The sequence below is a fragment of the Ornithodoros turicata genome, chromosome 3 (genome assembly GCF_037126465.1).
Source record: "Ornithodoros turicata isolate Travis chromosome 3, ASM3712646v1, whole genome shotgun sequence".
Classification (NCBI taxonomy): Eukaryota; Metazoa; Arthropoda; class Arachnida; order Ixodida; family Argasidae; genus Ornithodoros; species Ornithodoros turicata.
The window spans coordinates 22,239,790-22,266,412 of record NC_088203.1 but is presented as its reverse complement, the minus strand read 5'-3'; the positions used below and the strand labels follow the sequence as shown (position 1 = coordinate 22,266,412).

Below are 26,623 nucleotides of genomic sequence, written 5' to 3'. Positions count from 1 at the left end.
TCCGTTACGTTTTGTGTCCTTCTTTTATGACGTGTAACCTTGTATAAGGAGCGCATACCCTAGCCAAACTAGTCGGAAGCAATGAGAAAGCAAACTGCTAGTTAGCGTCCTGCCGTTTCTTCCCACAGCCATCGTCGGTGGCACCGTTGACCCGGTCCGACAACTCGAGCGGCGCCTCCCCGTCCCTCATTAATTCCACTTCGTGATTCTCACTCTCAGCCTTTTTCCCAGAAAACGGGTCACTAACAGGTTCAATCACTTTTCGTTACGCGCTCCAATACACGAGCAATACACAAACAGAGAGGGAGAGAGAGAACGGGTGGGGGGCATCTTTCTGGACGCTTTCGAAACTTGGATCCCCACGCATGGACGTTTCGGTTTGGACGTTGTTGTCACGGGCTGTGGGATTTAATGCCGATAATTACGGGTGAGTGCACCGTGTTTTCCTCGTGGCATGCCAGCGAACGCTTTTGTTTTGAAGGTCATTCACACGCAGGAATTTGGCGTTGCCGTGGTGATAACGCAAATTGCGGAAGCTCAGCGAAAAATGAAGACGGACGCAACATGTAAGCCTCACCAACGCTTCTTTTCAACAAGCCGACCATCAGGTCATCGTGATACCGTTTCATCGAACGCCATTTCGTCGAAAATGGACGTTTCATAAAACGCCGTTTCATAGAATCGGTGGCAGGAGCTCTTTCTTGCGGCAACGTGAGAAATCCGTAAAAGGTTCTCCTGACCTAACCTTGGTCAGGCGTCGATGAAAAGTCGTTCTATAAAACGCCATTCGATGATACGGGCGGACACCGCTGCCATAACCTCCTTTCTCAGTCAACATACTGAGACAACGGAGACTAACACTGCGCTAACTCGGTAACAACAACCTTACGACAATCCGAGTGTATGGGTTCAAATCCAACTGCTGATGCCTTTTTTATTTCAACTGTCATTATTCCAACCCGGAGCACCCAACCCAACGTAACCCGGAGCACTTCGTACTCCCGCTCGCGTACGTCTGTATCCCCAAACTCGTAGGAAACAAAATGTCCATTATGTATGTGATTAACACGTGCTTGTGCCTCGACTCTCTGTTTACGATGACCCTGCATGCTGCCAGTTTTGATCTGAGCAAACACTTGAGCACTGCGGCCTTCCTGGGAACACGCGAGCTTATCTGTATCCTATCTTGTTTAAACAGTCAAGTGCACACACAGTGATATACACTGTTGATGCGTCAGTCTGGGCGACCTTTGAGAATGACATGCATGAATCACAACATATGAGGCTAATGGAGCATGCGAGGAAGGGGTGGCATTGATATAGCCACCTTCAAATCCGCAACATTTCCTTCCATAGCCCGCGTTAGTCACGTGTCAAGACTAGAGCCTCAAGCCTGTAAAACAGTTCTACGCCCGAAAGTAAAAGAAAAAGGACGAGCACGAATTTAACCGAAACCAGACTTGCCAACACTGAGAGCATTTGCTCCTCTCCCACGCCATTACGGTCGAACAAGTAGGTATCCGCACAATGCATATCCTCTCGAACGTTACCCTGTTCCTCTCAGTCTCACCTTGGCGGAACTAATCGCTCCACACCGCGCTATCCCTTCACATACTCTGCGGGTGAGGTACACTGCGTCCCAGCACGGAACAAAGAGACTGAACCGTGACCGAGTTGGGCACAAAAAAAGGAAGTATAATGGAGCCGAACAATGGTCACAACAGCAGAGAACCCACGCGGGAGACAACCTGGTCCCGCAGGTAAAACTTTGCCGCGTGCTCCTCCTACATTTTGGAATTTTAAAATGTGAAGTTTGTCGCCTGTCAGCCAAGCCGGTGCACGCGATGGTATTTCCTTGGCAGCGCATGCACAAACGGTGAACGACACAGTGTTAAACCAAAGAAGAAGAAGAAAAAAAAAAGGAAAGGAAATAGAGGCATCATTTGGCATTTTGCCAAAAGCGCTTTAATGCGGGAGCTTTGCAGAGTCACCTTCCAGCGCTCGCATTTGTTGCACACAAACACATAAATGGGATGACGGTGCAGTTGCCACTATAGTCACTTCATTCTTCACTCTGCACAACTGTTATAGACGGGCCTGCACAGCTGTGGATGTTGTCGGGCACAGAAAGATGTCGCCTCACTAAAACATCACGCCGTGTAGGACGTGGTGATATATCGCTCGTTAAAAACAGAACCGAAACCGTGGCTCGAATTTAGGACATTTACAAAAGTAGCTTAGCGACGAAGTTTCAGTAGGACATCGTAAGACACAGAATCGCAACTCTAAAACGGCCGAAATAATCACATATGTAAAGCCACTGACGACCTTGCGCTAAGAGCAAATTTTAAATTCCACAGCACTTCGCCTTCAGCGGAATCGAGTCACTAATTCAAAGCAGACGACAGAGCGCCATCGTGTAGCAGACGACAGAGCGCTGCGCTGCGCAAACACACTTTTGTCGGGCTCCGCTCACCTTTATTCGTACCTCAAAAACCCGATCGAAACGCCCATTACAAAAGCGCGCCCCAAACTGATTGCGCTTCCACAAATATAAATGCTGGGCAAAGTGGCGTACACATTTTGCTGCAAGTTTTCAAGCGGGCCACTATTTCGTTCAATAATAACAACAACGAGAGCGCGCACCTTCGATTTTATTTTATTTTTCTTCCCTTCCTGATTTTTCTCAATCTCCTTCATACTTCTCGTCATCAATCACCATGCAGACGCGAACCGGGAAAATGCGCCCAGAAGGTTGGAACTTCGACGCCATTTATTAATAAAAGCAAGCAAAAAGGAAAGGAAGCAGTAACTTTGAGCTTTAATGCGGTTCCTGGAAAAGTACAGCGGAGAGGGCTCCGTATTGATTAACTTTCTTTCTTCCACTTTTGAGACAGAAAGGAGGCTCACGATAACGTAAGTACCGGTCCGCACATTTAATAAGAAAAAGTTGGTAATGCTGGTCGAAGTAACTATCTCACGAAAAAGAAAATGCACGTCTTCAATCTCTTACTAACCATTCAGCACACACAGTGAAGAAATGTAATAAAATAATGCACACCTTTCGACGAGCCACACGGGAACGTTTCTTCTGGTTTACCAACCAGTACTAGCTGTTCATTCTCACAACCCACCCCTCCTCTGTACGGTGAAAAGCGAAGCGGGTCCTGTTGTGATGAGAGACTCCCCTCCTCCACCACACAACTCGCGACAACAACCGCCCGTCAAAGCACCGGTGACATGCCCCAGCTTGCTCGGAGCATGACTCAGACGCGGTACAGCCAACACTTTCCTTCTTTCCATTCTCTCTTCTTTAGTATCATATATATACTCCTATAGAGCCGCATTTCCCACGGGGTTTCTTTGTCTTTTTCAGACGGCAAAGACGTGTGTTGCGGGAGACACACGTTGGAGCATTGCCAAGGGTCCCGACGTCCTTCACCTCCACACACAGCACCTCACCGTCGAGACGTAAAGTTCCAAATTTAGAAATCGCAGAAGAAAGGGAAGTAAGCTGATCCTGAATGGCGACAGAAGCTTTAACAATGTTAGATACTGCAACAACGACCATCTAATCCGATAATAACGAAGATGTGGGGCACAAGTGTGTTACCGGAACACATTAATGAGAAAAAGAACGCTACAGCGACAAAGAAGAGGAGAAACTTCACAGGGCAGTGCTCTGTGAGACGAACAGATGATTTGATTTTAAGAAAGAATAAAATGGACGAACTTTGCTACTCATGTCGTAAACAGCGTTACAAGCTGATAAAATAATAAGGAGCATCAAGCGACTACCACCGACAAAAACCAACTTCAATGTAACAGCAAGCCCAGACAGCGGAGCAAGCTGCTTCGTCGACACAATAACTTCCCCCCATATGGGATCCAGCGATCGCATCCGGCTTTTTATGTGGCCCTGAACTTCCACAACGTTTTCCTCGTCAGAAACCCCCAGGACAGTCGTGTGTTTCGCGAGAGCAAACATCTGTACGAGCAAAGGAAGAACAACATGCCGTCTTGTGTCTTGCGGCAACCAGATGCGTGAAGTCTCCATGAAAGCGACCCGTCTGTTCTAAACGTATATGCGAGGCAAGCACGGTACAAGGTCTCTTTTCAAACCGGCGATCTTAACAGCGACGAGAACAAATAGCTTGCACACATGCTCGCAGTTTCTATCTCATAGTATACAACTAAGTACTAACGAACTTACACCATGACTTGCTTCATGCGATGCCTCAGCAATAGCGATGATAAAAGTTTCATGCATAACGTAAATCGCCGAGACTACAGGGAACACGAAGGGACAGACACAACACGAAGTCTCAAATTCTGCACCGACTTCACCAGCTCGCTTGCTTCTTAGCCATCTTTTCAGTGTCATAAAAGTTTTGTTTTTGAACGACTAGCGAACATGGTTACTACAGATATGCAAGTGAATGGCAGATATAAAAATCGACATAACAGGCATGGCACCATTAAAGAACGAGGCCGAAGAAAGGGAGGCAATATTCCTCGACCATGGGAATACGTCAAAGACCAATGACGCTGCTCCGCCCAACGTATCACCGGCATCACTACGTAAGGTCGATGGGTGTGTGAAACATTCCTGAAATACAACCTTTGCGTCAGCCTCAAGCGAAATGTCGTGGAATGCGGGGACCAACATTGTGAACGCAAGCAAAGCATTCGATCTGCCGATTGTCAAAACCGCTTCAAAGTTGGAACAGGGTCCCCCTCTATGGCGGTTTCCACACAAGCACAACACCGGGGTTTCTTTGTCGGCTGAAGGTTCTAAGAACGTTGTCCCTGCCCTCTCAATTCTCCCCCGTTCCCCCCAACAGTGAACCACCCCACGAAATACACCCCTCCCACAAAGCTGGCGTGGTCTTGGAAATGGATGGAATGCAGCGTTTGTGTGGTCTTCATTAGCAAAATGACAGTGTGCTCCCATAGCCTCCTCGTGAATGAGACAAACAAGGTTTCTGTCACAGCAATCAGAATAATGCACATCTATAGAGTACCGTTAAACAGGGGAGGCTTAGTGAACGGAACACAAGATATATCAATAAATATCGGCTCGGGCAGAAAACCGGTTTCGGGACAACAGAGTGTGTGTGTGGCTAGCGAGTGATCTGTAAGTGTGGTACGAAGAGTTGGTGATGTTGATGATACAGAGTCAAACCTCAGTGTCACAAAAGTTCATACGCTACGAACGTTAGCATAGGTGATTGTTTGCAGCCATTCAACTTTTGCGAAAAAGATGCAGACGTCCGCTACCATGGCAGACGACACCTTTATGCTCACACTCGTTTCTCACTTTTATACGGATCGCATGAAGTAATGCAGAGCACGATTTGGTATTCCAGAACAATTTGAGCCCTACAAAAGTGACGTAATAACTTAAATCGAATTCTTACCGGGTTTAGTAGACCGTACACGGAGCCACGATGAGTCACTTGTGCACGCTGAAACGGTATCCGACAAAACCACCAAAATCACAAAGAGAAGCCCACGTACGCAACGAACGGAAACAAGGAGACGACAAATCCAAATGTAATCCAAGTTGAGCTAGTAGACAATCGCCGAAGATTTCACCAAGTGAGCACCTTCAAGACAGGGTGGTGCAAGTCGAAGCAAGGTCAGTGCACGGGAGAGAGCGAGCACCTCCTTTCCCAGGATGCTCAGCGAACAACGGAGGACGCCGTGGTATGCGGCCGGTAGCCCTCGCTTGCTCGATGCAGCTGTTCAAGAAACTTGATCGTGAGTCACACGCTGCCGTTGCAATCGGCACAAGAAGCTTTCAACACAGAACACTCGTAGCCAAACGTAACGTATCCGTTCACGAAAACAACCGGCAAATAATCCGTGGCAGCACAGCTAGCGCACAGTTGACGGACGCCCCAACACTCCGCGCTTGCAAACAATCCAGTGTCACAACCGCTCACAGCAAGCCGTTATGCCGCATAAGTTGGTCCCTGGTTGGAGGAAACAATAATCCTGTACACAGTATGTTGATATCAATAGCAAGGACCGCTTAAGTAAGGTGCACAACGGACCACGGTATCCTCATACCTCGGCGAAGGGCAGACTAAGGCGCGGCGCCGGCGCAGATCGTTACCGCGCATCGGGAGTGCGCGCCAAGCATGATGGGAGCCAGATACTGCCGCCGCAGTGCTGCCATCTCTCGCGGCTATGCAAAGGCGCAACTTCTCCCTCCGCGTCTTCAACACGAGGGGTTCCCGCTTTCGATGCGCGACTCTTACTTTGCGCCGTTTTCGGTAAACCTACGTCAGATGTTGAACCATTATTCGCCATTCCTCTTTTCACGGAGTGAGCGATGTTTGATGAATTATTAACTTCACCCTCGCGGGGAGCTCCAGATTTCTCTCCTTTTGAATATGTGAAAAAAGGCTTCAGTACCCCCCACGATCAGTTGAAAAAAGATCGCTCTTAGAAATGTGACTGTCGTTCTCGACTCCGGCTGTCGTGAATACGCAAATGGAATAAAAGGATATAGTGGTAATAGCCCAGTTGGTCGGGCGCCTTTTTTTTTTCCCGCCTTGGAGCCGATGAGGAATGGATGGTTCCCCTGGCATTAGATAAGACGTTAGGAAACGACTGGACCGCTGATGCTTTTTCAGAGCAGGATGTGTAGCCGGTTGCGGGGGAGGCTCAAAGAGGGATCTTTTTCTCTCTGTGTTCATCGCCATTGCTGTTTCATGTGTTCATTTTCTCCCTGATGGTCTAGGAAGGGGGTGGGGGCGAGATTTATCTGCGAGATTTTATATCGGTCATGATCGACGCGGCTGTTGAATTTTTTGCCCAAGAAGAAGATCCTTTTTAGAGGGACGTAACTGACGGCGTACGGCAGGCTTGTCCTTCGTTGTATTTTATTTTTATTTCTCTTTATGTTTTTTTTTTTGCAAATTTTTCAATCCAGCAGCAGCAACAACAAGAACGCTTTTTTTGGAGTAGGTGATTGGAGTGTTTTCATCGCCCCCCGAAATCGTACCTTTGGTAGTGCATTTGGGGAAGGGATACGAGGGGAAAATCCTCCTCTCCCAAAGAAAGGAAAAAGAAAAAGAAAGACAACTAAAAAGAGAAACAGAAAGGAAAACAAACACGAAATTGATCACAGTTCACCCATAAGGCCACAGATCCGCAGGAACTGAAGAAGTGCCTTTGTCACCTGACTATGTTGTGTGGAGCCTAGCGGCGTAGGCTAGGCTAGGCTAGGTTGGATGGACTTTGTTTCAGAAGTACGAAGCACGAGTTGTACGAAGAAAGTAACAGTCCTTTTTCGGAAGAAACGTGGACCAGCAGAAAGAGCGCACGGCAGAGCGTGTTGATTTTGCTTAAACAGAATAAGGAAGGCAAGAATATGTACAGACAGACTTGAGAACACAGGGACAAGCGCTAGATTTCAACCGAATTATTTTACAACGACTGCGCAGCTATCTGACCAGTTCCGCCTGGAGAAAACTGATCTCGCATGGAGAAGGAGCCAAAGACAGGTGACTCACGTTGTTTATAGGGCCAGACTGAACCGTAAATCGATTCAACCGCGACATATCTTCCTGGTCGAATCGGTTGACAGATCAAGGTATCGGATATGATCAGAAGAGGCGCGGAAATTCAGGAAGAGCTGACGTTGCTCTCGGTAACTGACGTTCACTGGGTTCCGATTCTTGTGTTGAAGAAATGACGTTCGTAGAGGCGATCACCTGTCTGGTCTATAGGTGTTTTTTTAAAATTACATATCTTTTTATGAATAGGCTGCGAGAGCAGCAAAGATGTCATTTGTGCAGGCGGGTTATGGGGCCAGGCGGACGTCCTGTAGGGTATCGTATGCAACTACTGGACGACAAACCTAGCCAAAAATTAATCAATTAACCTATTAATTAGATGTTTTCTGGGAAATGCGAGATAGCAGAATTAGAGCCAATCGTTATTCAAATCCATCGTCCTTATTAAACACCCTGAGAAGCGAACGCCCCTTGAGTGGACGTACATCCTGCAAAAATTACATCAGCGCTGCTGTCACAACTTTTTTTAAATAAAAAAATCTATAACGAATGAAAAAGAAAAAAGAAAACTCAATGTATGTATACTGCTGACCATATGGAAATACGAGGGGTGGTCAAGTCAAACCGGGACTTTTCATTTTTCGCAAAAGTGAAATGAACTTACAGGGCAGAAATTTCTTTCTGCAGAATCTTTTTTCTGCTTCTTTTCAGAAAGGTTTTATTTTTCAACGTAATCTCCAGATGCACTAATGCACTTGTCCCAGCGTTTCACGAGGGCTTGGATGCCAGCAGCGTAGAAATCCTTGCCGGCAGCAGCCATGATCGGACCGCATTCTTGACCTCGTCGCAGCTGAAGTAGCGGCACCCAAGGAACGCCTTCAGTGGCCCGAAGAGATGGAAATCGCTGGGGGCGAGGTCTGGACTGTACGGGGGATGTGGCAGCATCTCCCAGCCAAGTTCCTGTAAGGTGCGTGTCGTGAGATGCGCAGTATGCGGGCGTGCATTGTCGTGTAGGAGGAGGACTCCTTTGGTGATGAGGCCCGGTCGCTTTTGCTTCAGCGCCTTATGCACATCCCTGGGAACCTGACAGTAATATGCACTATTGATGGTGGTACCACTGGGCGGAAAATCAACATGAACAACGCCAGCCTTGTCCCAGAAAACCGTGGCCATGACCTTACCCGCAGACGGGGTGCTTCGGAACTTCTTGGGAGCTGACGAGCCCGGATGCTTCCACTGTTTTGATGCGCGTTTAGACTCAGGAGTGAAATGGTGCACCCACGTTCCATCGCATGTGATGATCCGATCAAGGAACGACTGTCCTTCAGTGTCGAAACGGTACCTTAGCTCTTGGGAGATTTCCAGTCTTCTCTGCCGGTCAAACACGGAGAGCTGCCTCGGGACCCAACGGGTACTAACTTTCCGAAACTGGAGGTGTTCATGAATGATTGTGTTCAACGTTCCCACAGAATGGTCCCTCCTTCGAACCATGTTATGCGTCGGTCCTTGAGGATCAGGCGCTCCACAAGTTGGATGTTCTCAGGAACTGTGACACTGGGCTCTGAGCCGCCCGTGCCGGGATCGTCCTGCGCTGATGTACGGCCGTCTCGGAACCGTTTGCACCACTCAAACGCTTTGCTGCGGCTAAGTGTATCGTGACCATACTGAGCCTAAAGTCTTCTGTGAATTTCAGATGACTTTACGCCTTCATTCACGAGAAACTTCATGACAATTCGCTGTTCGATGTGCGCGCTCACCTCGTTGTCGGCCATCGTGTCCAGCACGTGTCTTCTGTTTCGCACAAATTGTGGACCACCCCGTGGTGAACGCGGATGCCTGTTGCGTGTGAAAATGAAGAAAAAGAAGTAGCGCGAGCCACAAAGTCCCGGTTTGACTTGAACGCCCCTCGTAGTTCGCGTTGATGTTTCCAATGGTATGTATCTAAAGAGGAACATGTCCTGACATGACATTTTCGGGTAAACATAAACAAAGCCCTTCATGCGACTAAGCGACTAGGGACGCTCGGACGCTGATTTGTTGAAAACGGGAGGCGCACGCCTTTTTTGTAGCACTGTGAATTTCCACAAAAAGGCGTATACGACCCTGTCTCTCCTCATATCAGAAGCGATAACTGTATCAATCGGCACAGTGGTTGGCGCACAGCGTGTTTGCTGTGAAACCGGATGTCGTTTTGGCACCAAACCGGAAGCGGTGGAAACGGCATGTATATTCCGTACCGCGCGATAAATGCATGGCTTCGCTTTCATTCGTCACGAGCTCTCGCACGAAGGCCAATCGTGTCATTTCTTTGAAATGCCGGCCTTACCGGCGAAAAGTACTATATCCCAAGTGGAATTCGTCGTCCTCTCAATTTAGAAGGGGAGGCGGTCCTGAGAAGGCATGGATGTCATACAACGACGCCCTTGCATGGAGGCATAACACGCTGAATTGCGCAACTCCAAAATGTCTCATAGCCTATACTTGTTCCCCAGTTTGGAGCAATTCCGCCTGAGCAGCATGCCATCACCATCAAGGGTGCTCGGTCAGATGACACAGGAACGTTCCTTTGTTTAGCCTCCAATGTATATGTACAAGGTATCGGAGACAAAAAGAGAACGGGTCAAGAGATTGCAGTCCATTCCTTTGTTGTCCGGTGAGATTGGTGTTTTGTGCAGCGGACAGTCGGAAGCAGATATACCATTAGTGGAGGCCGTTGCAACCTCGCCGCGGTGAACGGCACACAGGAGACTTCCCTCAATCGGTTTGTTCGTATAGCAAAGTGCGATTTCAATGGCGTCTTCTTTTTTTTTCTCTTTCCACTCATATGTCGTTGACCAGTGGCATTGCAGAGCGGGTTAGGGCGTTCCGCTCGTGGTACTGGTTACTGGGACATGGTGGGTTCGATTCCTACCACCGGCTGTTGCTGTCTGAGGTTTTCCCACGATTTTCCGAAGACTTGCCAGACGAACGTCGGCGCAGATTTCTCCTGAAGTCGGCCCAGGACGCATACTAACCACCCCGCCCCGGTCCCCAACTCCTTCATGCTGTCCTCTCTCCATCTGTCCACGTCTGTATACGCCGCTCATAGCCACAGTTGCTTCGCGGCGCTAACACGGGACAAAAGAAAAGTCGTTATTGAATGTGAGCATATTCGTGGGATTCTACTGATGCCGCTGGTGAACAGACGGGCAGTTGAAACGGATCTGCTGAATATGTGGAAGGCCTTCCCGGGGGAAACCGAAAGTTGGTTGCCCCTTCCGAAAGTATTCGCCCAATCGACGCGAATATTAAGCTCAAATGTACCCATTACGTTGATTACGCTGTACAGGCTTCGACGTTCCCTAATTTGATCACCATTGGTTCGCAATATGTCGGCAAAATCCCAACGCATCAGGAGTTCTTGTCGGAGACAGGTCTCGCGAACGAATTGTAACTTTATGTTCCTAGATATTTGACTCATTATACTCATCGCAGAGCAGAGGACAGGTTTCATTGCGGATAGCAGTCCCATATCATCTGTGCACCGGCGTGTGGGTGTGTGTGTCTAGTTTCTACGCTCTTAAAACAGAGGTTCATCGCATATCACGCTCCAATAGCCAACCATAATCCCGAATGACAACGTTCTCTCCCTTGATTTGATGAAAACGGAGGGGGCAATTATGACCTACGTAATGCCACAAAAATGGCGTGGTGGTGGTGGTGAAAGGGCTTGCCGTTGTCGGCCTCACGTATGTGGGCAACGTCACGACTGACGCCCTGGGGAAATGTGCGTCCTGGGCCGACTTCTAGGGGAACTGTGCCGACATATGTCTGAATGCGTCTGAGGAAAACCCAGGCGGGAAAAATGGTGTACGCCCCCCCCCCCCACCCGTTTTCAGCAAATCAGGGGATTAAACGATTTCACGCGGTATGATGGTTGGCTATATAGGAGCGTGCTACGTGGTGAAGTTCATTTTTAAGAGTGTAGAGACATTCGTCCGCGCCATCTGCAGCATAAGAAAAAAAAAAAGAGTAAAAGTGGGAGCAATTGCAGCTTGTAGTCCGACAGGTTGCCATTAAGTATTCCCCGCACACTCCATGAAAAAAGGAGCAATTTTACTCCTTTTCGGGACTAACTGCATTGCCACAAAAAATGGTCCCTTTCGGGAGTAAATACACGGGAGTTAATGAATGTTACAGAGTGGAGACTGCATTTCACGCTCTGTTCTAAGGGTCTCAGGTACATAATTCGTGTGCATGCATGAAAATACTTTGAATCAAACCTTCGACCGTGATATATGGAGTGATATAAAATCTTGCGCCATACATAGGGCACAATTTTGTGAAGAAACTGTTAACTGTTAACGCTAACTGTTTCTTACGCTGTGTGGGTGGAAAACTGCTAAGTTGGCTGAGTTATACAGCCTTCTGCCATCAAATTGACCAAAGCGCCATATTTACGTAGACTGTTGCATTCGGAAGACCATTTTCGAAGTTCAGTGACGATTTGCAGTCCGGGGAGCAAATGTCGGGGTTAGGGAACTAAAATGGGGAGTAATTGCAATCTAGGGGACTAGAAGCTGCAATTACTCCCAATTTTACTCCTTTTTTTCTTAGAGTGCAGTAAGGCCTCTGACTCTGATGTTTAGTCCTGATGACTTCAAATAATCCATAAACTTCGCATTGACTTTTGTGCATTTTAGTCCAGAAAGGGACCATTACGGTAGTGGCAATGCATTTAGTCTCCAAAACGACTAGAATTACTGTTTCTTTTTTTCTTTTTATTGTGTGGGGCTCGGACATCGGACCTAGACCGTTTTAGCCGCGTACAGAGACCTGATGGCTTAACTCTGTTAGGTTTGCTTATAGCTCGCACTAGTAATCAATCAACTTCGCTCAAAAACACGGTACGCGAAATATAAATGCCGTCAGTGAACATTCCGCGCTTCCACAAATTCCCGAAAGAAGCCGCAGGAACTCCATAGTTTCGTATTCTCCAAATCTGTATGCGTGACGTCATGGGGCGCTCTAACGTCTCTCTCCTAGCAACGGAGCGCGTATACCTAACCTGGTCTCCCCTAGTAACAGACTGGCGCCACAGAAGGCACTGGAAGCGAATGCACGTGCGACTTCAAAGTGGTATCTTGTAACCCAGTCACACGGTCCGTCTTCAATGATGGTTCAAATCAATGGCCATTGAACATGCGCGTAGCGCCACCTAGCGTGCAACGTGTCAACTTCTCAAGAGCGTTGGATGCAGTGCACCTTGACAGATTGACAGGTTCCACACCAAACGCATCAACGCGAATGTTCAATGGCCATTGATTATTGATTTCAATCCTCATTGAAGATTGCGTTCTTCGTTGACCATTGAAACTGGTGACGATTGACCCAGAGCCTGTGACGTGTCAACCTGCCGTGGAAGGAGGAATATGCTCCAATGCTCTTTGAGAAGTTGACACATGACACGTGACATGCTTTGTGGCGCTACGCATGCTGCATGGTCATTGCTTTCAACTATAACCGAAGAATGCCCGTTGTGACAGGGGCACTGCAAAACCCTCATTGTTCGCCCCCCCCCCTTATTTTTCCTGAATTTCGCGTATTGAAAAATTCGCGAATTTTAAGAGCACGCGAAACGACTTTCCAGCACTTCAAAAAACAAAACAAACAGCCAATGCTTCGATCGCGAACTTTATTTGCACAGTTCGTTGCTAGCAAGCACTTGAATAGCTTTGCCACACAAGCATGCGCAATGCTGCTTTAATTATAAGCGTAGAAATATCAATCTAAGTCGTATCACAAATTGAGGAAATCAAGCCACGAAGTTTAGCACCTAGATTTTACGAAGTTTCGTGGCCGCGAATATTCGTTTTGCTCCCGACTCGCGAAAAAGCAAGGTCGCGAAATTAAAGCGTTTTAATTAAGTCGGCAACATTTTCACGGGAAACTTGACGACATTGAGGGTGGTGTCTCGGCATTTTTCCTGAAAGATTCTGCTCCACAACAAACGAAAGAAAATGCCAATCTGGGGAGAGGGCCGAGCGCGCGCGCCTTCTCCCCTCTTTTCTCCGACGATGCTACAAAGAAACCAACTAATGTCCCTTTGTCTGGGCCGTATAAACACACAGCGGTCGTTCCACGTTCGCCGACACCGGCGTGATAAAGGGAACTTGCACTACAGACTCCTGCGAGAAATGCGCCGCCGATTCATTCGGCCGACAAGCCATCCCATACTAGCTTCGAAATAAAACTGCAGTCACTTGCTCCATTCAGGCGGTGAAGACCTGTTTGCCTTGACTTCCCTGACACGGTTTGAGGGGCGGGGAACGCTCCGATACCGGCGGCTTTGGGCGCGAAGGATTCCGCAGTGGAATCGTGCAGATTGTCTCTGTCCATATGGACAGTGAAAATGATGTGCCAGCGTCAAAAGAGGCCCGAAAATGGACGACACGTTTTCGTGGTGGGCGTTGTTTTGGAGTCCGCTTGCAGATGGGGTGTGTTAGTAAGCTGTCATTCGTCTATACAGGATGGTGTGGTCGAAACGGAAATTGCCTTGGAGGGGAGGGGGTGCGAAATTTTTGTTGGCGGTTCTAGTTGAGAAGAGCTTGCTGAGGAATTCCTGGTAGAGGCAATAGAAGGAAGGACTGACGTCTTCATTGCCTCGTGAAAGAAGGCTTGGTATTTTTAAATTCTTCGCGTCGTCGTTAAATATGGGACAGTTTTTCGCTTTTGTAACTTAGAGGGACACTAAAGAACAAAAAAATTTCTCCTTGAGGAATGAAGAGTGCCGTTACGTTGACATCAACACAAAGGGAACGGTGATTTATCGACATTCGCCGGCATTGAACTGCAAGAAACCGCAATAAACGTCTTCTCTCTCCCACTCCTCCTCAAGAGGCACGACAATGCAGAGAGGCCTCCTATTGGTCCCCTCAAATGAACTCCCGCGATGAGTGGACAGATCACTTGAAGAAATCCAATGAGGGCCCGCTCCGCATATTGCGGTTTCTTGCCGTTCAATGCCGGTAAATTGTCAATCCAGCACTCCCATTGTCGGATCAATCCAACACACCCCTCTGCACTAGCTGTGGCATGGTGGCCGATATTCCCCACTGCTTCCTACACTGCCGGCAACCCCTTCTGCACCGTGACGCCCTCTGTCGTCGTGTATCCCAACTTGGCTACAGCACTATAACATTGGCTACACTCTTAAAAATGAGTTTCACCACATATTACGCTCCTAGCCAACCATCCTCCCGAATCACAACGTTCTCGCCCCTGATTTGTTGAAAACAGGAGACGGAGCCTATTTTGTATCATTATGCACGTGCATAATGGCTATAAAAGACTCTCCGCCTACTGTTTTCAACAAATCAGGGGCGAGAACATTGTCATTCGGGATTATGGTTGGCTAGGAGCGTGCTATGTGGTGAAACTCATTTTTAGGAGTGTACCTTCTGGGTCCCGTTCTTCCCCCGACCGAGTGGGCTCACCCAGTGGACACCACTGCGCTCTTCTGCTTTCTCCATGCTTCGAACCTTGTCAACGCCTTGTGATGTGTGACCGTGTGTGTGATTTTTCAGTGGTTTGTTCTTCTTTTCTTTCCCTCTTCTCCTTTCTCTTTTCCTTTTCTTCCTTTACTTTTCTTCATTTTTGGAATAGCAAGCCGACCTCTGTGTGTCTGACCGTTTCTTTCTTTTTCCTTAATAAACATATCTCCCCCCCCCCCCCCTCCGTAAATTGCCGTTCATTTGGTGTTGGTTTCAAGGTAACGCGATCTTTCATTTCACGTGGAGATATATATATATATATATATATATATATATATATATATATATATATGCAATTTATAGTGACTTTAATGTCTTCTTCGGAGGCGGACCTCTCAAGAGGACCTCGCGGCCGCTCCCAGGACGCTTTCGGCGAGCGACCTTGTACGTTTTCACGCAACGCGCCCTTATTTCTACAAATTGAGGCGTCGTTATCTGATCGTGGCTTGGCGTACCACAGTGGGCTTCTTATCTCAATTCAGTATCGTTAGCTCTTGAACTCAATGGACAAGCCTATCGGCTGTATAGAGTGTCACGGCAGCACGCGACTGCAGTATACTCTCTGTCTCACATATTGCACGTTGTATTTATGTTATAATCGCGAAGCTCTTCGTATATACATGGGCATACACCAGGCAGGAAGGAGTCGAACACATTTTTAAAGGATACGGGACATAGTTCAACGACAATATTCAGTTAAGGTGCATTATTGATGTCCGACCGTATCTATACGTATGAAATCAGCCTTCGCTCGCCAACTGCAAGTTGTTTCCCTCCTCGCCGCATTGCCAAAACCGATATTTCTCGATCACTAATTGATGTCTGTGAGAAAGATGAATATACCTTGGTCACATCGATAGGGGCTCAACTTGCCAGTCCGCAAAGCAAGCGTCCAAGTTGTGAGTCAAAGTATCTAGGAGGGGCGGGGTGCGAACAACTGCTCTCCAGTGGAACGCTGGAGCCGGACAATCGCTCACCTAGTTATAAAATACCCGAAGCTAAACCTGGGATTTTCATTTCCTCGTGAGGGCTTCCTTGCAGTTTCTGCTCTTTAGGAACTTGCACTGACATCGTATCCAGTCATTGTTAGCGAGTCAAACGTTGCCTGAATCCCAGATACTTTCAATTACTTTCGCCTTTTATAGGCCCGATTTTCTAATTAGTTCTCCCCTCCCCCCTAAAATGACAACATAAGAGCTGTATGATAGGGTTGTTGAGCATTCCTTCTCCTTCGGCGTTTGAGGGGAGTGGGGGAGGAGCAAATGTTCTGGATCCAGGAGGGGCGACCACAACTTACAGAAACTTACAGCTTACAACATCTCTGAACTATAGCGCGAGAAGGCAATAGAAGTTGGCTCCACTGGGAAGACAAGTGACATTTTGATTTGAAGTACTGGGTTGGAAAATACCGATAGGTATTATATTGTTTGCAATGCCATTCACAAGGCTTCGTGAAAAGGGCAATAAGTCGTGATGTGCTGTTCGCAGTAGAGTTTGTAGACTGTCAAGCCACAGGCGCCGCGGGCCTCGCTCTGATGCAGAACCGCATCACTCGATCCTTCTGGACACCGTGCTTTTTTTCGCAACACTAGATTAGAACTTTGTACGGTGTCCAGACACTGCACACGGGGGCGGAGCCGTTCCCTGCTGACGTCAATCAGAGATAGCAACGCCCACTTGTTAGCGGCCCATTTCGCCCCATGAGATGGCACGACAGTCCTGTTTCGCCTAGTGGCAGGCACCCTTCTTGCCCTCTTAATCGTGAAAAATCGCATTAGGCGAAATGGGACGTAACCGTAGCAAGGCACCCGGTTGAATGTTAGGATGCATGAAGAATGTAGTGCTATGCGAATAGTGATTTTAAAACCAAAGCGAATAGATACATGGTACGTGCGTACGTACATGCATATGAAACAGAACTCACTTTTTGATATACTCGCTTTGTTGTTTTGGTATTACCAGTGCAGCTTTAGAGCTATTGGAATACATTCGGTTTGGAAGGGACATCACTTCGTTTCCAAATTCGAATACTGTAGGATACGATAGTCAATAGGATATTCGAATCGAATATACAATTGCTCAATATTCGTAAAACCGGAATAGCCGTACAGCCCTAGAAGAATGTGTTTATTCGTACATGGGCAACACGCGCATATGGGTCCCTCGTCTACCTTACATTAGTACCCGTTCCAAACGCCTGACCTCCTGGTACGAGAATCTGGGCGTTGCCGCAGGAGCAGACGCCGTCTCAACCTCGAACGCAGACGGTGAAGATGTAGGCGTCGCATGGTCATCGGGGCTCGATGCCTTACGTGATTTACGTGATTGTCGCCTGTCTTCGTCTTCACCGCCTATATGATCGTCACATCGGTTCGCTGCCTCGTCGTCAAATTGTCAGGGCTGAGTCTTCGATGCCCACATCGCCCTCACGATTGAGCGAAACCTGCGGGTGAGAGTGCACGTTGGTACCTGCCAGGTGGCTAGCAGCTATATCCCGCATCACCACCCAGTGTTATAGACAGTAGAGCAGGTAGAGATGCCATGTATATTAACCCGTGCATACTTCGGGTGAAAATCAGGATGAAGAATGTTTTTATTCACGCATGGGCAGTAAGCGCGCGTGCGTCTGTCGTCATTACTCATTACCCGGTCAATGCGAGCCCCTTTCCGCTGCCGGCTACACAAAGGTATTTTCTGGGACCTTACGTGCAAGACATTGCATTTCTTCAGGTCGTCAAGTAAAGAACAAGGGTGATTCCGCAGGAGTCATGCAATTTTACACCCTTATGAAGTCAACTGGCGATTCCTGCTGACTTTTTCGTTGACAAGGCTGCAATATCTCATGGTACGTACCAATCAATGCAAAATGCCTCATGAACATGCACTCATGATCGCGCGAATGCTAGAAGGAATGGGGCCGCGACGAGGACGCAGAACTGCGGAGTGCTTTGTACGCCACCTGTGCAGTAAGGTATGGACGACAGTCGACGTGATGGTATAGTCATTACAAGTGCAGCCAGTCAGAGCCACACTTTCAGCGGCCGTAGCCCTGGAAACAAGTCGCCATGAGTCGCATAGGGAGCCGTTGGGAGTCACAGGCTTGCTGCGTGCGAAATTATATGTGACGGCTGGATGAAGCGTGTCGTACTGTTTACGTGGCGAGGGATCGAGAAGAGTTTCTTACACGGACACCGATGTGGGAATAAGCGCTTTATTTGAGTGCATGTGATCACGTGAGCCTTCGTCTTCCCGTGTATGTTCTGCGTCTCCTGGTGATTCTGCCCCCATACACGACACAAGCAGACGACTGTATATACAGTCGTCTGCTTGTGTCGTCTGCTAGCAACATCGCCTCGAGTTCTCGTTTTCTAACGAATCTTTCGCAAGTTGTTTCTTCCAGTGTCGTCCCGATGCTCCTGGCAATTTTTTTTTTCGCTATATCTTCTTGGCACATTCTTCTTTCTTCCTCGCTTTCGTCCGCCGACATCTCGTTCGATTAAGTAGCTCGCGCGGAAACCCATACGAGGATGTGTTTGATTGATTCACATTCAACAACGCTGCCTCATTTACAAAGTGAAAGCTCCATGCTCACCAAATTACCCACATAAGTCTAGTAACCAATAAACACATAAATCAGTATCGACATTTGCGCGTACATACTGCGCGTTCAATACGCAACAAAATGCCGCGAGAAGATATGCAACAAACAAATGCCGCACATGTACGAACAAATTTATACTGAGGGACTCCACCAACAAGGACGCAGATTACCGAAGTGGTCGTGATTGGGAAGCGAGGATCTGATGGTTAATTAATTAATGGCTATACGAGTGCACGATGAGATGTGACTTTGTGATGAAAGTCATCAACTATGTACGGGGCTTTCATCAGCGATTGCATTGCTGATATCGACCAGGGACGACACTGCCTTCCTCGCGTTTGTATTACTATGGAGCACGTATGGGCAAGCACATGCAGCCAAGATGAATGATGTGCTGAGCGTACACACACTCTTAGAAATGAACTTCACCGCATTGGACGCTCCTAGCCAACCATCATCTCGAATGTTATCGTTATCTGCCCGGATTTGTTGAAAACGGGAGGCGTACGCCTTTTTTGTGACAATTATACGAACAGCATAAGTGTCACAAAAAAGGCGTACGCCTCCCGTTTTCAACAAATCAGGGCAGATAACGATATCATTCGAGATGGTGGATCGCTAGGAGCGTGCTATGCGGTGAAGTTCATTTTTAAGAGTGCAGGCTATAGCCTATAACACAATACACGGCTACACTCTTAGAAATGAACTTCACCACATAGCACGCTCTTCGCCAACCATCATCCCGAATAACAACGTTCTCGCCCCTAATTTGTTGAAAACGGGAGGAGGAGCCTATTTTGTGGCCATTATGCACGGCACAAAGTAGGCTCCTCCTCCCGTTTTCAACAAATCTAGGGCGAGAACGTTGTCAGTCGGGGTGATGGTTGGCTAGGAGCGTGCTATGTGGTGAAGTTCATTTTTAAGAGTGTACACTCTTAGAAATGAACTTCACCGCATTGCACGCTCCTAGCCAACCATCATCTCGAATGATATCGTTATCTGCCCGGATTTGTTGAAAACGGGAGGCGTACGCCTTTTCCGTGACAATTATATGAACAGCGTAAGTGTCACAAAAAAGGCACACGCCTCCAGTTTTCAACAAACCAGGGGGCTTAATCGCTTCATCGTCGTTACAGTCGTTACAAGCTAACGAGTGTCGGGAAATTCAAAAAGGCGGGCGGGAAATTTAAAAAGGTGGGCACGTGATAAAACACGTGCACAGCGCTCTTCGCGCGATACGTGAAGGCCGTGGTATACGTCACGCGCAATGTGTCACGTGCACACCTTTTTGAATTTCCCGCCACTCGTTAGCTTGTAACGACCGTAACGACGATGAAGCGATTAAGCCCCCAGGGCAGATATATCATTCGAGATGATGGTTGGCTAGGAGAGTGCTATGCCGTGAAGTTCATTTCTAAGAATGTACCCTCTAAAAACAGCACTTCACCGCAGAGCACGCTGTGTGCCAACCGTTGCCTAGAATGATAGTTTTATCGCTTCTGATTCGAAGAGAGAGGGGGGCGTACGCCTTTTTGTGGAAAATTTCATATATCCAAATTGCCACAAAAAGGCGTACGCCCACCTCTCTCTGCGAATCAGAAGCGATAACCCTATCATTCGTGGCAATGATTGGCACACAGCGTGCTATGCGGTGAAGTGCTGTTTTTAGAGTGTAGAGTCGGAATAGCGCTCTCCCTTAGCGGGTTCATGCAAGGATGCGTATACGTACCATTAATCCACACATTACCTTTAAAGTTGTATACAAAGGGCATGGCCAAGTGGGTACAGGCGCGCATCCGCATCCGCATGTTCTACTGACGATGTACTACTACCAAAGTACCAAATGACACTCCTAGCTCGTGGAGATAGACGAGTTTTGTCCAACATATCAGGTGCAAAATGATTGGAACAAATTCGACTGTGTGTAGATTTGTTGCGTCTTTCACATTGCTGCCACTCACTGAAGTGCTTTTCACCTCTCGGAAATGTGAACAACAACAACAACAAATAAGTTAATGATAATGAATGGGGAAATGTGAAACAAGTGACAAACCCACGGAAACATTGATTTGTTGCCGCACGATTTGATGTAAATCCTCAACTTGCTTAGGCTCATTACTGGATAACTGCACTCTTAGAAATGAACTTCACCACATAGCACGCTCCTAGCCAACCATCATCCTGAATGACAACGTTCTCGCCCCTGATTTGTTGAAAACGGGAGGAGGAGCCTATTTTGCGTCATTATGCACGGCACAAAATAGGCTCCTCCTCCCATTTTCAACAAATCTACGGCGAGAACGTTGTCATTCGGGATGATGATTGGCTAGGTGCGTGCTATGTGGTGAAGTTCATTTTTAAGAGTGTGGTGGTGGTGGTGGTGCTGGTGAAAGGGCTCGCCGTTGTCGACCTCCACAGAGGTGGGCAACGTCACGACTGACGCCATGGGGCAATGTGCATCCTGGGCCGACTTCTAAAGGAACTTTGCCGACATATGCCGGTGAAAGCGTCTGAGGAAAACCCAGGAAAAACCCCAGACAGCACAGCCGGCACCGGGATTCGGACATGGGTACCTCCCGGGTTCGAATCACTGATAAGTAATGCGAATACTATCAGGAGTAGAACGAATAGCAAACGAAAGAATGCACGCTGACGTAAAGCTGCCCAGTGTTGCTCACAAAAGTCATCCTTCTGCGCACGCCAGTGAGAACCACCACTTTGAGCGCTTCAAAAATCGTTTTTAGTATCGTTTTCGAGCGATATATTTCGAAACCGCCTTTCAGTGATCATGTCAATGATTGCAGAAAGAACACAAGCTTGAAATCGATTTGGTTGCGAAGTGTCCCAAAAGAGTTCTCAATAGACATCAACCTTCTTCATGAGCGCTACGCCGTCCGTTTTGTTTATATTTTTTTTTGCCCCACAAAACAAACCAATCAACAGACGACAAGAAGCAGAAGGCTCGTGTGTTCCCTTCAGGAACCGCTGACGTGTACGGAGCGCACAGAGATCCGGCAGAAGTAAACGCACAATACAAACGACTAACAGACAATATCCCGTAATATCCCCCCGTGTCGTAAACACAAAGCCTCCATGGTATCAGAAAACAATGACCGTTGCAACACGGCTGAAAGCGCTCACGTTCGAGCATACGCGCGCTGGTGTCGCTTTGCGGGTCGTCCACTCTTGACCCCCAGGGAGCGTCGTTGTTGTCGGGCTTGCACGTTCTTCATTTCGCTGGCTTCTTCAAAGGAACGCTATATCAAAGCAATGTGGCAATGCGTTTCTTTGTGCCGTACTGGAGTCAATACTATACTGTGTCCATTGTGAACCTCGTCTATTGGCGTATGGTATGCCGTGTCGAATTCGAAAGGTGGTCTTGCACGAGTGCGTCACTTAGGGGAATTAGGTTGACGGTGATTGTTTCGCTACCGGAAGGACAAGGTTGCATGCTCACAAAAACGGTGCTGGAACAAAAGGTGCGAGGCGTGATTGTGGACTATTTTCCGATCGAGTTGTAAGCGCGAAGGAGATGGAAAAAAGTATTCGGCTGCAAATGGCAGGAAAAGCCGGAGACTTCGGCTGGTCTAGAACGTACGTGGCGTCCACCTTTTTCATGGATTCCTTGTCTACCGTATTTTCCGGTGTATAACGCGCACCTCTAAAAACGGACCGAATTTGAAAAAAAGTTCCATGTATAACGCGCACCGCAATGTTGCTACAAGCTTCTGTACTGCCACCACTATATACGTGCACAATAAACCATGGCGGTGTATATTACATGCATATGCGTTATTTGAAACATATTTAGTTTCACGTTCCTTCTCGATCACGCCAGCCTTCTGAAATGAATTCAGGATTATTGACTGCTCAATAGCAACCTTAAGCAGCATCATTAATTTGTATGAAGCCCAGCGCCCTTTCACCGGCTTTGTCAACTGACGCTAAGAGATATGTGAGAAACTCACAGCACACCTTGGAAGAGGCAAGAATTTGGACGACACCGACCAGAAGAGGAACTCTGTAGGAAAATATTTCAGTGTATAATGCTCACCGTTAGATAACGCGCAGGACCTCTTCAGAGCACCTTTTTACTGTATAACGCGCGCGTTATACACCGTAAAATACGGTAGTTTGTTACCGTGCTTCAATGCAAACTGCGGGCGTCATTTCATTTCCGCTTCATTGACTGTTCTATAGTATCTCACGTGTAACTGGGTACTGTACCGCACATCAGCGCCGAAACTCTGTGTTCCTTGTCGTTGTAACCTCGTTGTTGTTCTCGTTATCGGTGTAAATTAGTGTCTGGAATGTGGCACTGTTGGAAGGGAATATATATCGAACCCATAAAAAACGCAGACAACACTATATAGGGGACGAAAAAGCAGTAAGGGAGAGAATGAGGGGTATGCGTTACCAGTGTGCGCGATATTTTGTCTTTGCAGTATAGTATTTGCTTCACTCCAGGGTTACGGAATAGGATCACCCATTCCATTCCAATTTCATTCAGAGGAATGAAGATTTGTGATAATGCCATTCCATTCAATTCCTCGGACTGAAAAGGTATGGTCAATTCCCACTCCTGGAATGGCTTGGCATCGCCATTCCATTCCTTTAATTCCACCAATAAAAGAATTAGGACTGGTAACCGTACTAGCTAGCTAGAAGTGCTATAGTGACATTACCCAGCACGGAAAAAGCACAAAGACAAGGTTATTTCGCCCTCCTCCTCTTCCTCTTCATTGGCATCATCATTACAGGAGTTTTCCACTAAAGTAACTGATGCAAGTGATGTGGGGTTGCAGGCCTCACACTAGTGAAGCCAAAATCTCCATTTTAGTTTTTTCTTAAAAACAAACCAAACCATCGCCCCTGACCGTGTGGCACCCAGACCATTACATTCCAATTCCATTCCGCCTGCGAAAAAATGCATAATTCCATTCCCATTCCATTCCCAGGACAGTTTCCGCCATTCCATTCCAATTCCATTCCGGGCTCTGCTAAATCTGGAATGATTCCGGAATGATTCCAACCCCGGAGTGGCAACTCCGCAACCCTGCTTCACTCTATCCCACTTGACTTGAAGCGTATGAATTTGTCTAACGGATCTCATAAATGACAAAGGCCACATGGAATTGGGGTGTAATAAGGGAAAGAATGCCACTGCAATGCTGCGGCAGTAAATAACAAAAAAAGCTATGAGTAACTTAAAGGTCAGATATGCCGATTTTGAAGTGCCGCAGAACTGAGCAATACTCGCGCTGTGTGTTCATTACCGAACACTGAATATGTGTGCGAAATATCTTGCTCCAACTGTTCGTATTTTTTTAGAAAATAGTTTTTTTAGTTCCCACGCCCGGCCGTCAGACCGTCGGCAAACCCTGCGCACGGGCGCACCGACGTCACCGCTCTCGGTTTATCTGTCTTTGGCTTGGCATGGACTCTTGGCTTGGCCGCTTGGCTTCTTTCGTTTCGTCCTCTGTGCATCGTACGTAAGCGAACAGCTGTGATGTTGTTGCTAAGCCGGAAACAAAGCATGTGAATATTTTTTTTGGCACGGCGTGGAAAGTGCACTTCCTTGTTCTGACCTTGCCTTTAATGGGCTGGAGCGATACGATACGTGATATGCCACGGCGAAGTTGTCGGAGATGCGCCGGTGCTACGCTGGTAGAACAATTCATCGGAGCATTCAAGTGTTACCTATTATAAGCTGCCAAAAGACCAAGCAGTGCGAAGCTCTTCGCTGACAGTGGTGCCTGCTAATTTCCACTGCAAGGATTTCGTCCACGAATGTTATCATAGGTTACGAGCGACTCCAGAGGCAATTTGGAATCTCGGCACGAAGTCGTCTGCTGAAAATCTGAAGTGCCCGACGCACAACATTTTGAACGTGCCACGGAGGATCAAGGCAAAAAACGAGAGCAAAAAAGGTAAGTCGAGGTTCAGATATAAAAAATAGCAAGCTTAATGAATCGATTGTGCAGCTGTCCTACTGCACTTACTCTAATTATACGTGATATAACCACGATTAACAACACAATAGTATTGATAATCTAACTTCTGAATTATCACAGGTGCACGCTGAAGGCGGAAATTAAGCATGATCTGGCTTGCATCTGGTGCACGAAGAAATTGCTGACACGTTAGTTGCAGTCTACCTCCACCAACAGGTATGACAATGTGATGTTATAATTTGAGTATTCACCTATGTTCAACTTTTCACGTGCACTCGCATGCAGACATCTTGACACCACTTTTAAATCTGCCCTCAAAGTTACAACCTGTGCTTTCAGGGTGGAAAACAAAGGTCGCCATTCCGATTAGCTGCTATCTCCCAGTTCAAGCACTTTTGCTGTCTGGACACTGGTTCCTGTGGATGGGGTGTTACAAGCTTCACTGTCTGATATAGAAGCTACGTTACATTAGTTCAGTTAATTTGTCTTTTGCACATTTTTGTTACTGTTAGCTGGATTACTGTTGGACATACAATCCTTTGACACACCGAAGCTGATGTTGTTGAAGCTGATAACGTTTTAGAATTTTCAGTGTCATCAATGTCCATTGAGGAAGGTGCCTTTACTATCTGTGAATCTTTAATTGAAGAATAGCCCAGATTTCATGTTAACATTGTCTACTCTTATTAATTCACTGTCTGTGTTCTGAGAGCTAAAAAAAAATGGAAACTATTTATTTGTCACAACTTCACACTGGATGTGGTACTGGCTTGACATGTAAGCTAAAATACCTGGATTCTACAATAATTGTGTTCAACTTGGTGCATTACCGTGGGCAATGCCACATTCACTACATTTTTAGTGGGTCCGGTGCACAAATACTGTGTGCATACTGCATACATACATACTGTTCGATAGGCAAAAATACCTGAGCAGTGCTGTATAGTCGTTTTACTCAAAGTCCATACTCTTACTGCAAAGTCACAGTACGTAGAACAGCAATGTGCAGGTATGCTGCGATAGAGATTCACAACAGAAAGAAGACTGTTAGAGCATCTAAATTTTAATGAGACGAGACTTTCGTGCACAAGGCTGCTCTTGTTAATGTCTAACATGAAGTTACAAAATCCCAGAATATATAAAACATGTTGTAATGTAGAGAGCGAGATTGGTACAGACATAAAAATAATTATACAATGATATATAATAAAATAAAAAGGGGGTACAACTCCCCCCTCAACTCAACTCGACAACTCAATAACTCTACTTATTCTCTACCTTACAACATGTCATATATTCTGGAATTTTGTGACTTGATGTTAGACCTCAAGAAGTACAGCCTTTTGTGCAAAAGTCTTCTTTCTGTTGTGCACAATCATTATACAGTAAATACGACTATCCATTTCTTGTCATTAAATGCTTTTTCTTTTTTTTTTTCTGCAGTGATCAGCATCCATAAGGACACATGCCAGAAAGGGAGTCTCTTTGGGATGACAAACCCTCATCACCTCATGAGGATACAATGGTTGACGAATGGTTCTCAAGTACATCGAAACTTCAACAAATAATTCATGAAGAAGCCAGTCAGTGCTAGCACCAGGAATTGAACGTGGACCGTCCTGCTACCAGTCAGAGATGTTACATTTCAGGCGCTCATTGACTTTTGGTGAATTACTTGTTGACTTTGTCCCAAGGTGGAGCTTGCCACAGCTCATTTGCCTATCTGTTAATGTTGTGGCGTGTGTTGCGTTTTTCTCTTTGTGTGTTCCAGACTCAGAACGGTTAATTTGGATCAGGTCAGGTACGTTTCATTTAGACATGGCAAACATAAAGTGGTGTTTCTCAACACAACTTAGCAGTGGCCTTCATGCATTACTGCTATGGCCATTAAGCGTGAATGGAAAGCTCCACATTATGCATGATGTAAAACCCCAAGACTAGGGAACACGAAGGGACAGAAACAAACACGTCCCTTTGTGTTCCCTAGTCTCGGGGGTTTTACATATG

General features: G+C 47.0%; 1 protein-coding gene and 1 long non-coding RNA gene across 3 annotated transcripts in view; one reads left to right on the top strand and one right to left on the bottom strand.

The window, feature by feature from the left end:
• The window catches only part of LOC135388283 (plexin-A2-like), a 246,693-nt gene that overhangs the window by 172,840 nt on the left and 47,230 nt on the right, over positions 1–26,623 (bottom strand). Inside the window, exon 1 of one of the 2 annotated variants that reach the window (XM_064617720.1) lies at positions 5,421–6,102. The exons of the other annotated variant lie outside the window; for it this stretch is intronic. The gene's annotated coding sequence lies outside the window, so the exon portion shown is untranslated. Of the gene's footprint in view, positions 1–5,420; positions 6,103–26,623 lie in introns of those variants that run through there. 2 annotated transcript variants of the gene reach the window in all.
• On the top strand, positions 24,411–25,221 carry LOC135390030 (uncharacterized). Its single transcript, XR_010421668.1, has 3 exons — positions 24,411–24,592; positions 24,737–24,832; positions 24,956–25,221. It is a non-coding gene; the product is annotated as an uncharacterized LOC135390030 (long non-coding RNA).